The 13,545-nt window shown below is 49.8% G+C and overlaps 1 protein-coding gene across 7 annotated transcripts in view; it reads left to right on the top strand.

Annotated features, from left to right (window-relative positions):
- Window positions 1-7,188: 7,188 nt before the first annotated feature.
- Window positions 7,189-13,545, top strand: part of TMEM229B (transmembrane protein 229B) — a 42,305-nt gene continuing 35,948 nt past the window's right edge. For 5 of the 7 annotated variants that reach the window (XM_061429191.1, XM_061429200.1, XM_061429192.1 and 2 more), the window contains exon 1: window positions 7,540-7,628. The gene's annotated coding sequence lies outside the window, so the exon portion shown is untranslated. Of the gene's footprint in view, window positions 7,277-7,539; window positions 7,629-7,743; window positions 7,850-13,545 lie in introns of those variants that run through there. The other 2 variants (XM_061429193.1, XM_061429197.1) reach the window with 2 other exon arrangements.

The raw sequence follows: 13,545 nt of genomic DNA, 5'->3' as shown, positions 1-13,545 counted from the left end.
AGAGCAATTAAGCTATGCCCACAACAGCATTACTGGATTCCTCTTATACACTGTGTTCTTGTGGTCTGGAAGTTGTCCAGGTCTTGAAGGAGCAGACACAAGTCTGGGGACGGAGTTAAGTTGGGTCTAATTCTAACCCAAGCCCATTTTACATCCTGCAAGGGAAATGATGCATTCAGCCCTGGTGTCCACTTGAGGGAAGAAGGACTGTGAAGCTAGTTGGGTGTGGTCCAGAGGATAGACTTTGTGAGCCTCTGGCTGGGAGCAACATGGTGCATGATCTCAGGAAGAAAGTCTGGAGCCCCTGTTCCTTCCCTCTACTCTTCTCGTTCCTCCACACCCACCTACGCTCATCCACGCTCCTTGACTGCAGCACCAGAGACACTCATGACCCTTCCTTCAACATTCTTAGAGTGTTGGGCCATCATCCAGCTCCATTCAGTTAAGCTAGAGGGTGGGATCCACTGGGTCCAGTGTCTTCCTACAACATGAATTTGGATTTCAATAGTAAAAATGCTAGGATATGGGGTAGTGTTAACCTCCTATCATACAGCTGCCCATAAGGGCACTTACGAGGTTAAGATGAGGCCTGGAGCAACTAGTTCCCTTCTTCGACGATGCTAAGAACACACACGGAGGTCCATAACGAAGCACTCAGTCCTCTGTGGTCTTCCTTTAAGTCTTGGGGAACCCCACTATTCTTCCTTCCCTGCCCCTAGATCCCTCTGCTGTATTCTCCAGGGAGGTCACAGCTCTATACCTGACATCATTACGGCTCATATGTATGGAAAATCCCACTAAAGATGTCAGTGCCCTGTCCCAAGTCTGTATCTTGCTGAAGGGCATTAAACAAAAGCAAACTTTGACCTAAGTCATGGGCAAGAAAGAAGGGCAAAGGGTCCTTTGACAGAAAGAAATGTACAAATTTGCAAATACTAGTCAATATTGAGCCAGTGCCTGAAAGTTGCTTTACAAATCAAGTGCTGTAGGGATAAAGCCTGGCAAGAAAACAATTCCATCTTAGAACACTAATAATCACTGCCTTTCACCACCAATTCAATGGACATGAGTTTAAGAAGACTCCGGGAGTTGGTGATGGACAGGGATGCCTGGCATGCTGCAGTCCGTGGGGTCGCAGAGTAGGACACGACTGAGTGGACTGAACTGAACTCCATGGGAGGGAGAAAATTTAAGTCCCTAGGAGTGTGGGGTCCCTGTTAGAGACCCTTGTGTAGTGTCCCCATATCCAAACGCTTAGGTCTCAATCTTTTTACCTCCATGACCCTACTCCTGAACACAGCGCATGTGTGTTAATGGTTGTTGAACTGAGTAACAATTTTCTGCAAATCAGGAGTCCAGTCCTCATGACAGCACAATACCAGAGAAGAGAATAGATATAAAACTTATTAATTAGTGAGCATCTGAGACTAATGGGACACCTCACCTGAACTCATGTGTCAGACAAGATGGAATCCCTGAGATCATCCACCCCTCAGGCTTGTGCAGCCCTTCCTGAAGTTGGCAGAGTTCTACAAGGGGCAGGACAAAGACCGTAAAAAGAATGGATACTGGTTACATCCTACCTTAGGTAGTACAGTCCCAACACCCCCACCCATCTACCCACACTGTCACCCCCAAGCTGGGCTGCCTCTCAGTCAGCTCCTATGGGACAACTTCTTTAACGCAAATCTTAAAAAAAAAAAAAAAAAGATTTTGCCACTCTAACCCATCTCAGGACATAATGGGACCAGGAATTGGGTCTTGGATGAGATGTTGTGATAGAAATTCTTAACCTATTAATGCTGCCGAATCCCAAGCTATTCTGCAATCAAAAATTTCAGGCTGAAATTTCTCTTTGAACTGATCCAGTGAAGTTGGGACAGGCACACAGATTCCCCCCCCCCCCCACTCCCCCAGGCTGAAGGGCTTAGATAGCAGCATAAAAGCTTTTAGTTGCAAAGCCTTCTCCTAACCAGGCTCGCCTTAACAATACTCCTTTGTCCTTCCTCAGACGACTGAGCTCCTTGTATCCTGGCAGAGGGAGGCACAGAGGGGAGGTGACTAGCTGGGAGTTTGGTTTCTAATCTCCAGGGTAGAAATTCTTTCAAATTTGCCCAGCACCTGGACTGACTGCTGAGTCGGAAATGAGAGCAGCTGGGGATGGGGACGGCTCTCCCCATGATTCCCAAGTTTCATAATCAACTCTAGCTTCTCCCCTCCTCCAGTTTCCCACCGTCACAGTTAAACTCGCACTTAACGACTATGAAGTTGTGTAGTTCCCATGTATGTTCATATTCTCGCTTTGATTTCTTTGAGCGTTGGCCTCCCCCCCCCCCCCCTTAATCTACTGCTGGTCTCATGAACCTGTGCTCATTTTCTGGGCTATCTTAGTGCCCACACATTAATGTCTTAATGCTTTATGGATGAATTCACATTATCACAGAATATAGTGAGTTCCTCATTTTCAGGCTCTAGGTGTTCATGAATACTGCATAGTTCTTATCCACTGTGTTTTCTTTTTGATGACTGGGAAAAAAAAAAAGAGAGAGAGAGAGGACATGACGTTTAAAGATCCCTAAAGTAGTAACATACCTTATTTTGAGAGCTCGGTGAAAGTACACACACCCCTCTCCCGCATGGACATGTGAATAGCAAACCTTCTGATAAACCTGTAGTCAACTTGACCATTTCCCTGGGGCCTGATGCCTCCTAGCCCTCCGCTGGTACCACTTTTCCACTCCTCAGAAGCATTTAACAAACATTCGAGGACGTCCTTAATAACCCATTGCACCTGCTTCCCTATTACAGTTCATCCATTTCTGAGCACAGCTTGTAGCTGTGCAAAGTCCCGAAAGTGTTGGCCTGTCTCCAGCTCGATACCCACCCTAGAGCGAGCAGTGATTTTAGTCAGCAATCTAGGCCTGCCTGTCCTGGTACTTTTCAGAGTTTGCTGCTGCTTTCTGAAGGCCTCTCTGTTTCTCCCTTCACCTTCTCTCATAACGGAGAACGTAACGGGGCCCCGAGTCAGGTGCACATCCCCTGTGCTGCTTGCTCCCCCCCATACACCGTGGACACCCTCTTTTCGGGGGCTGCCCAGCAGCCTTTCTCTCCCTTGGGATAATAACACTTCAATTTCCCTGTCTTCCTCTGGATTGTGATGTGCGGCGTTGGTGGAGCTTACATCAGGGTATTCTTCTGGCCTTTCTCTGGCTGAGAGGTGGATCCAAGACTCAGCTTAGGTAAACTTCACCAACTTAACCCTGCACTTGAGCAGATAAAAGTGATAAAAATAATTGAAGTCCCATTGTTCTGGCAGCTGAGCCCCAGGAGGCTCTCAGTTACTTCCAATTCCCTGGGCTCCCAAATCTGTCCTGGTTTTTCAAGTCTGTTTAGCCAGCATTCCTTCCAAATCTGTGGGCCATCTGATCATATCCTGCTAATAAATTCCTTTTAGACAGCTAAAGTTGGGTTCTGTTCCTTGCAACCAAAGAATCCTAAAAGTTCCAGGTTCATATTTCTTCCAGTTAGGCTCTTTACGCCTCTAAATTTTATGCCTCTTTCCTTCCTATTTGAAAAAAAGGCTGTTACAAACAGACTCCTCCCCCCACCCCATTTTCAGACTCCAGCAGATCTTGTCTTCCTCTCTTACTGCCTAGACCATGCCTGTATCTTCTGGAAAACAAGAAGTTTTCTGCCCTTCCACTAAGCATACCATCCATAAAGCAGTAGCTCCTGTCTACCATAAGTAATTTTCATAATGACTTTCAAAGAGAACAGGAAGATTTCTGTATGCTTGTAAGGGAAGACTGGTTCCCTGGGGGGGAGGTTCCCCAGTTCTTTCTCACCCAAATTATTTTCCTGTTGTGCGTGCCTGCTAAGTCACTTCAGCTGTGTCCGACTCTTTGTGACCCTATGAACTGTAGCCCTCCAGGCTCCTCTGTCCATGGGATTCTCCAGGCAAGAATATTGGAATGGGTTGCCATGCCCTCCTCCAGGGGATCTTCCCCACCCAGGGATTTCCCAACCTGTGTGTCTTGTGTCTCCTGCATTGACAGGTAGGTTCTTTATCACCAGTGCCACCTGGGAAGCCCAATTTCCTTTAAGCTGCTCCAAATAACTCTAAGCTCAAGATAGCCTTTGACTTCAGCGCTTCCTCTGTCCTACCTCACTTCTCTTTTTCTCATCACAGCATTCTGTGACACGCCATATACAGTTATCTCTTGGCCTCCAGTTTCCACGCCTCGGTCCCCTCCCAAGTCCTTCCTGCTCTGGCTGCTGGCCCAGTCCCTTCACTGAAATCACCCTCTTGAGCAACATCTCTCCTGACTTGTGGTCAGAGGGCAACCCCCAGGAAACCAACCCTTTCTAACAAGTATGCAGAAGTTTTTCTGGTTCCCCTTGAAAGTCATCAAGAAAATGACTTACGGTAGACAAGAGCTACCACTTTATGGATGGTTTGCTTTGTAGAAGGGCAGAAAAGTTCTTGTCTTTCAGAAAATATGGTTAAGGACCTAACATTTTCAAGGTACTTTAGAGACTACAAAGACATTTGAAAGACTCTCTTTTTTCCTACCCAGTGGTAGAAGAGAGATGTGAAGAGAACGATCGTTAAATGCCTGTGGTGGCAGGGACTTCAAAGTCTGTATGTGTTCATCATCTTTATTTATGCTTGCAACAGCCATGGAGTTGCGTTTTATTGCCATTTCCATTTTGCAGATGAGGAAATAGGCTCAGAAAGGTTAAATAAACTGCCTTAAGACACCTGAGTAGGATGTGGAGTCTGAACTCAGGTCCAGGTTGCTCGGATAAGACAAGAAGTCAAAAAAGGGGCTGGCATCCTCTGGTGTGTGTGTTGGTGCAGTGGGGCTTGGTTTGTCCCACGGCCCTCCACCTTGAATCTGTACTTGAATGACTAGAACCATTATACAGTGCCTCCCTTCACCCAGGGTCACCCTCTCTACTCATTCTCACAACAATGAATGCATGTTTCAGCATTCTCTGGGTGAAAAGCCCGGGGACCCACTCACTGCTACAGATGGTATTTTTAGGTCTGCTTCTGCAGCAGACAGCTCTGTCCTGTACACATCTGATCTTTACTTGGCGTACAGATGGAATGGATCTTGGATAGGGTGCCAGAAGACTTGCGTTTGAAATACATTCCACTTTTACTAGCAACATAACCTTGACCAAGCCATATAATCTCTTTGAGCCTTGACTTCCTCATTTATAAAGTGGGGATTAATGATCAATCCAAGAAACAAGATAAGTCAACTGTAAGGCATTGTATATGTTTTTGTTAGGAAGAGATGATTCCTAATTTCAGAATGAGGAAGACCCTCATGATGATGGAGTGAAGTCCATGGGAGAGCTGGATAAAGTAGAGACTGACTGACGCCAAATCTTGGGCCTTAGTTCCTAACTCTTCCTTCTTTTATTTTCTATAACTGGCCCATTGGCTTCCATACACTATGGCCTCTAAACTAAAATTATATAGGAAAACATTTTCTTTGACCTCAAAGTTTATTTTTTGCCTCTGAGTTTAAAAGAAATTCAGAAAATTTTATGGGCCCTAAAAATATTGTGGATGAAAAAAAAAATATTGTGGATGCTCAGCCCTGCACACTAAGGGATAAATCACCCCCAATTCAGATCCTCCGCCTTAACAGCCTGTTATGCTTTCTTCTGCGCAATGCTGCCTCCCAGAGCCAGAAGGGAGTGGAATCAGCCACCAGCCAGAGATCGAAAACCAGAGCAGAAAGGGACTCCAAGGCAAGGGGCCGGCCAGGGAGGTCCATCTTCAGCAGGTGGGCTTTGCTGCCAGATTGACTGAAGTATCTTCTTGCAAGGTGTTCCTGAGAGGGGCCTGTCTTCTGCCTCTCTGACAGTGTCCTAGGACAGCCCATGGCTTCAATGTAGCCCTGATCCCTTCTCCCCAGCCCTGCTTTGCCCTCAGCAGAAAATACTCTCCTGTTATGGAAGGCCTTCTGTACTGAGGATGCTACATGCATTTCATTATTGGGTCATCACAATATACTTATGACCCAGGCCATACTACCTCCATCTCAGAGCAGGAAACTAACTCAGGGAAGCCAAGAGCTCTTGCCATTGGCACCACGTGACTGTGCACTTCCTCTGCAGGTTTGAGAAACCCACAATTTCGGGTCAGATTAGAACAGCAGCTCAGCTTCTCATCCAGAGTGGGGCGAGACTGGCTGGATGGTTTCTTTCCTTAGAAGATTCTGTGCTGCTTTGGACCCCTGAGAACTCTCTGTCGCTGTGGCATGTGATTAAAAAGGGAGTGAGGGCTAGGAGAGAAGCAGCCATCAGACCTCTCTGATCAGGCCTCGGCACACATAGGGTCCCTGTGAGAATTAGCAAAGGGTGCCCCCTCCAGACAGATAATTGACAAAAAGATACCCCTAAATTGTAAAAATGTCCTTTCCTCTTGGCTGTAGCTCCAGTACCAAACCCAAATGCTTGACGTAGTTGCATTGCCTTCCTACTCCCTTCCCAGCCTTGCTGCACGACCTAGGACCCACCTGAGGGGCCTGTCTCAAGTTTTGGCCCTCCTGTCAGGGATTTCCCACTGATCCACGTATCAGAATCTCCAGGTTTTCTAGATGGCATCCATTATTTTACATCTTCCAATAGAAGGATCCCAACTGACTTAAGAAAGAACATGTTCTGTTTAATCTTTGTGGTATAAACCAAACTGTCAACCTTGGAAGTTCAGGCTCTCCATTAGGTAGATTCCTTAACTTCCACAGGCCTCAGTTTTCCCATCTTGAAAATGGGGATAATAAAACCCATCTTGCAGGCCTATTTCAACGAATGGACTGCACAAAACACAGCGCTGACATCTGGTGGGTCTGCAGTGCCGTGTGGCCCGTGGCCCTCGGGGAACGGGGACCCACAGGACACCCACAGTGGACGTTGTGCCCCCACAACTCCTACAAGCAGGGAGGTGAGGGGTCCCGGCTGGTGCTCTCCTCGGGGCTCCTTCAGACACCGTACACGCAGGCGGGGTGGCAGGGGCCCGGCAGGCAGAGGAGCTCTGCACTGCAGCCCCCTGCGCCGCGCTCGGGACCGGGGGGCGCATTTCCAGACGCCCGGGGCGCAGCCGACTCCCGGAGGCGGGGGAGGGGCGAGGGAGTCGGCCGGGCCGCGAACCCGGAGGGCGAGCGGGTGAGCGGGCGAGCAAGGAGTTAAGCGGGGCCGGAGGCAGAGCGCCTGTCAGACGCGAGCATGTGCAGTTTGCACCGCATCCATACTATGGGTGAGTGCCGCCGCCGCCGCCGCCGCCGCCGGGGGCTCCGCTCGGCCCGGGCAGCGGCGGCCGCAGCCCTCCGACCCCCGCGCCGCGGCGGGCGCCGACACACGATGCGGGACTAGGCGCGGCGCCGGAGGGCCGGCGGCGTGGGGGAGGCACGGGCAGCGGCAAATCGGCGCGGGGGGAGCCCGAACGCCGGGCGTGGGGGCGGGGAGCAGGCGGCGCAGGAGAGCGCCCCGAGTCCCGGCGCGGGAGGAGGAGCGGGAGCGAGCCCGGGAGACGGCGCTCCTGGCCGCACCTGCGCCCGGCAGGCGTCCGGCCCTGCCCTGCCCCGGCTCGCGATCCCGGCCCCGCACCGGTAGGTGCCCTCGATGCCCGCAGAGAGGCCTTTCTGCCGCCGGGAGAAGTGGCCACGCGGGGCGGGCAGCGCCGAGTTGCGGGGGGCGCGGGCGATGGTGCGGTGATGGGGAAGACCCTGCGACCGGGGGACCAGGCTGGAGGCGCTGCCGGATCCCGCCTGCTCTTTGCTTTCGATTTCGTTGCGGTGCCCAGGCTAGAGAGAGAGCCGCAGATTAGATGGTGCGCCCGGGCTTGGATTCCCTGCGGGGGATGGGCGCACAGGGGGGCGTGTTGGGAAGGGGTGCACCTTGGCAACTTTCACCGCCAGAAACAAAGGGGGCATCTGGGAGATGCGAGGAGAGGGGCCAGCCGGGGATCTCCGGCAGCACAAGGTTGACACCCCCTCTTCCTCCGCGCGGAGAGCATCCCCGAAGCCCCGGGAGGGCGGAGGGGGCGTCAGTCTGGGTGGAAGCTAGAGAGGCTTGGGAGTGGGAACCACGGGCCCTCCTGAGTTTGAGGACTTTTCTGAAGGGGAGGAAGCTGTGCCTAGATGAACCCTGTCTCCAGGGTGCATGGGAAAACTAGGCGATGGTGGACTGCACACCTAGTCCTCCCCTCCCCCGGGCCGGCCCTGGGGCCCAGCCCAGCCCAGCCCCCGGGTTGCTGGCTTTCCATCTGCCCACCCTGATCTCCGGTCTTCTGTGGGAGAGGCGGGGCTGGGATGGGGACCATTACCGCAAGGGGAGGGAGACGTTGGCCTCTTTCCCAGGTGTCTTCCTTTCCCTCTTTCTATGTCCAGTCGAAACTGACCCCCTTCCTTCCTTCCCTGGACTATGTCTCCCTCTTTCTCTTCAGTTTCCTCGGGGGTATGTTTGTTTTGTTGCCTCGGGTACAACCTGCTTAGGGTGACAGGTTGTTCTGATGCCACTGGGAGCCCTCCCAGAAGGAAGAGAACAGGACCCTGGGGAGCTGCGCCAGTGTAACCTTGGGGGCTCTGCTCACAAGTCTCCTGCCTTCTCAGCACCCAGTAACAAATGAGCCGTTATTCTGGCCTTGGGACTTGAGTCGGGAGGCTTGGGGTTTTCTCTTTGCTGTAAGCAGGGAGAGGGGTCAAGGGGAGGGCTGAACACCCTCTGGGGATTGGGGGGCGTGGATAGAGTGTCTTTTTCTCTTTTGCTATAGAAAGCAAATGAGCCAGTTTCCAGGTCCCCAGTCCCCGACCTTGTGTCTCCAAGAAGAAGGTGCCTCCAGCTCTGAGCCCCTTGCATGTGACCCCCGGCTCCATCCTGTGGCAGGATTGCCCATTGCCTTCTTAGAAAGGACAGCCCTTTGAGAATCGGGTTATCCACTGGTTGCAAGGCAAAGCTACATCTGCTTGCTTGTGGAGACAGAATGCGCTGGGTGGGATTGGGGGTGGCGTTGCCGGGGGTGGGGGCAGGCTGGCCGGGTGACTCTTCTGTCTGCTCCTGTAAATGAACTACTAATGCTGTAAGTGGTTGGGCCAGAGGTGGGCCTGGTCGGACACATGAAGGGGTGGGCTGAGATAAGGCTTGGCCCTCCTCCCCAAGGCTTTATATTTGGGGACAGAGTTGAGTAACTGGGGAAACAGTCGATGCTGGGTCAACTTATTTATCTGGTCCTTGGAGGGAAATAACAAGCTGATTTAGTGTTAACTTTGGCCACTTAAAGGTACAGGAGGGAGGATGCAGTAAAGGATATCAGGAAAAATGAAGTCCCCTGAGCTATAGCTCTATATGGCCCTGGAACCTGTGGCTGAAGTCACATGCAGGTGCGAGACTGGAGAGCACCACCAACCCCACTTTTAGGGCCCTCTCCCCTCTTAGCTATGGCTCAGTTCTCCTTTGGGTTTATCCCAAGCTTTTCCGAACTGAGGATAATGATAGAGAGGTTTGACCTCCCCACTTACAATGGGGAGAGAGGGGCTTTTCCATGGACTGTTTCTCAAATGTACTGAACGTAAGATGGGGAAATGATACTACCTCCGACTCCCCCTTTTAAAGTGATGAAGCATGAATTTTTACATTTATAAAATGACTTAAGTGCCTTGAAGTCTTGAATGAAAGATGTTTAATGAGCTAGGGATACTTATACTGTGTTTATTTCACTTGTATCAGATTCACATATTGTTTCTAAAGGGAAAGGTGTCCTTTTGCAGGAAAGGGCTACGTTACAGCATCTGTGATAGGGAAAGCTCAGTGTTGGTTTCAAAAGTGTAGTTTTTTTCATCAGAAAGGTACTTGCGGGCAGCAAGTGCTATTCTGTCTGCCTCTGCTCTCCGGAAGCCTTTTGAGCTCCTTCCTAGTAGGATTTTTTTCTGGTAGATGTTGTCCAGCCTGGATGTCAGTGACAATCCCCCTCCATGCTCTCAGAAGGGTCTCTGATGATGTTTGGGAACACTGATGTTACAAATTGAGACCTGGATAAGGGCAGTAAAGTGAAGCTGCTTGGCCTTAGCAGTAGCCGTATCAGATCTGGCTGTCCTTGAGGGAAGGGAAATCTAACCCTGGCCCTGTCTGACTGTTTACAAATTTTTGTCTCTCTACTTTCCTTCGCCCTCCTCCCCCATTCCCAGTTTACAGGCAAGGTGGTTTTGGTTTTTTTGTTTTTCTGTTTTATAATTATTCAAGGAACTTTCCTTTTAAGGTGTGGATAACTTCTGACTTGGCAAACTCTCAACTCCCTTTGTGGCAACACCTGGGAATGTCAGAGGGACTCTGATGCTCCGAGCAGGAAGGAACTCAGCCTGACTGGCCAGGGCTTCTGTTTCTTCCACCACCACCTCTCAGAAATCATAGAGGCTTTCTATTTGAAAAGTAAAGTCCAAGCTGATTTCTGGGGAAGGGCTAGGAGGTGGCACTCTTGACTGTGGCTCCTGTGGAGGGAAACTGAGTCACACTGTGAGTTAGCATGCTGGCCATGGTATGTGTGAATGCCTGTGTTGGGGAAGTTTTTCTTGCCTGGGATTTAAGAGTGTTTAGAATCTAGTACCGGAGATCCACTGGTTATACTTTTTTGTTATGAGATAGACATGCACTGATAGAATTTAGGTACCCACATGTTTGATTTCAGATATACATTTGTCTTAGACTTTGTGCTGTGGGATGTGCCATGCTGCTGTGCTTCAAGAGAATGGAAGGGGTTTTCACCCTTGCAACTGACATCCATAGACAGAACTGAGGCTGGATAGGGAATCTATGCCATTCGCAGACAAAAGGGAGAGCCTGCTCCCTTCCCTTTGCTCACACCATCCTGCAGCTGTGGATTCCCACCCCCAGACCCTAAGGCTGTCTCCAATGTTCATTTTAACATCCATCAGTTCCTTTAGGTATTTGGTGAGGTCAAAGCCACAGAATGAGTGATATTGGCTCCCTGTTTCCTCAGAGGATGGTTCTGAAAGGTTACTTTCCACCCTCTACTGATGTTGGTGTTTCTGCCTTTTGGGTCGGTCACAATCAAGTCTGGCAGCTTGAAGAGTAACCAAAGTCATTGCCAGTTCCTGTTTCTGAACATTCAGGTCCCCATTGTCTTTTACTCTGCTTAATCCCTAGTGGGGAGTTTGATATCCTTTCAGGGCTCTTGGCTCTCCATGTGGCTGCTATTGTAGATGGGACAGCATCCTTGCAATTAGGGCAGACGGTCTACGTGGCAGGACTTGGATCCTCAGATTGCTCCTTTCTGCTGCTCCACCCTCTAGATGTATGGCAGTTTAAAAAAATCAGACATGGCATTGTCAAATCCTAACTTACCATTGGGAGATCTACTAGATCAGGGAGCATAATTGCAGAGGCCTCTTTCTACCATTGCTTTGCACTTCAGAAGCCCTGCATTCAGGATGCACTGGGACTGCTTTTGCAGTGGGACTTGAATAATGAAGGCCTTCTAGCTGGTTCATTCATTCATTGTTTCCTTTCAGTTTTTAAGAGGCACTCCTGTCTCATGAGTTTCTGGAATGATCTGCCTCCATCAGAAAGGTCACTTGCCCTGGGTTATCTTATCCTAAGGCCTTGACACTAGCCCCGAGGAGCGAGGGATGCCAGCCAAGAAGGAGAGTGAGGGGCCACAAAGAGAGGATTCTTTTCTGGAGTTCTGAGAGGGTGATTCATACTTTAAGATGAAGTGTGCTTCCTGGGGCTCCCCGGTCTTGTCGTTTGCACAGTCAGTGGAGAGACAGGTCCTGGTACAACAAGAAGCCCACCTTGAAGAAAATAACCGCAATTCCTTGAATCAATGGTGGGGACCTATTTTTAGCCCACTTCCAGCCCCCATCTTGTTTTTCATAGCCGTCCTTGGTCAGACCCATTTAGTTTTGAGTCCTGAGGACTTCTCCCTTTCTCTTTCTCAATTGAAAAAGTCTTTCTAAAAGCCAGGATTGGGGCAGCCAGGGCATTGGTCTTCCTTTCATCTACCTTCTGAAAACAAATATGGATGAGAAATATTATCACCACTGGGCAACGCAACAGTGGCTCCAGACTTTTGTATTGCGATTGTGTTTTTTTTTTTTTTTTTTTTTTTTTGCGATTGTGTTTTTGGCTGTCACAAACAAGGAGATGGCCTTCCTGTGCTAATCTGTAGATGCCTTAGAGCTTTCATATAGTCTGCCAAGTTTCTAGTACATGGTGAGTACCTATTTAATCATCAGCTGTAGTACCTGGATATAATCAGATACCCAGATTTCGAGGTCGTTGGGCAATAATGCTGTTTGTGTAGGAGCTGACGACTGGCAAAGGCTTCTGGGATTAGGAAATCTGGGATCCCTCCCTGACTCACTGTGTGACCTTGGACAGCCCACTTCAGCCCTCTGAGATTTCATTCCACCCGTGGAGCTCCAGCTGGCTTCTGTGAACCTAGCGATAATAACGACGACAGCCACTGTTTATTGAATACTCACTCGGTGCCAGGCATTGGGCTGAGCACTTGATAAAGGATAAAATCTCTGCACATGCCACACAGTTAGCAAGAGTCCGAACTGCAATTTGGACTGAGATCTGTCTGATTCCACTGTGTTCTGTAGCCTTGGATCGCATGGTGGAACAGACGTCGGGGAGAAAGTCAAGTGCAGGGAGTGCAGTTAAAGTGTAAGTAGGAAAGCTGGGATGGGTTAAACACAGCTAGCTAAAAGGAGATGGAAATTGAGATTCTCCTTTGAAAAACAATATCCTGACAAGTGTTCGAATGTTCGGGAAGAGAGAGGTCAGTACCCTGCAGTGGGGAAGCAGACCAGATGGCCTGGGAGTTACTATAAGAGGACAGACTTTCTGCTTAGCGTGAGAATGTATCTCATAAACCCCATTTCATTTACAAGCCAAATTTTTCTCTTGCTTAACCGGCTATTTGGGCAGCATTTTCCTTCTATCACCCTACCTCTTCTAGTCATCGTAGTATCTTTGCAGATTCTTTTTTAATCCTAACTTTTTGGTGGTGCTGGGTCTTTGTTGCTGTGTGTGGGCTTTCTCCGGTTGCAGTGAGTGGGGTCTACTCTTCGTTGCCGTGCACGGCTTCTCATTGCAGTGGCTCCTCTTGTGGAGCACAGGCTCGAGGCACATGGGGTGAGTAGTTGTGGTGCACAAACTCAGTTGCCCGCGGCCTGCGGAATCTTAGTTCCCGGACCAGGGATTGAACCCGTGTCCCCTGCATTGGCAGGTGGATTCCCATCCACTGTAGCCCCAGGGAAGTCCTTTGCAGATTCTGGACTCCAGGCCTCATCTTCCAACCTAGTTTCTGGGCCTTCCCCTGCCCATCATTATAGTCCAGCTGTGGAGACCCTGATTATGACTCTGGATCTCAGGTATACTCTCTAGGGTACAGCAAGCATTGGACCCTCCTGTCCTTCTGAGAAAGTGTTTGTGGCCGCTGATTACTCCATTCAAAGATGACCAGCTAGTTCACTGAGATGGTTCTCATCTTTTTTTTTTTTC

The sequence above is a fragment of the Bos javanicus genome, chromosome 10, assembly GCF_032452875.1.
Source record: "Bos javanicus breed banteng chromosome 10, ARS-OSU_banteng_1.0, whole genome shotgun sequence".
Lineage (NCBI taxonomy): Eukaryota > Metazoa > Chordata > Mammalia > Artiodactyla > Bovidae > Bos > Bos javanicus.
Note: the sequence above shows the minus strand (reverse complement) of the source record. Positions and strands in the feature narration are given on the sequence as shown.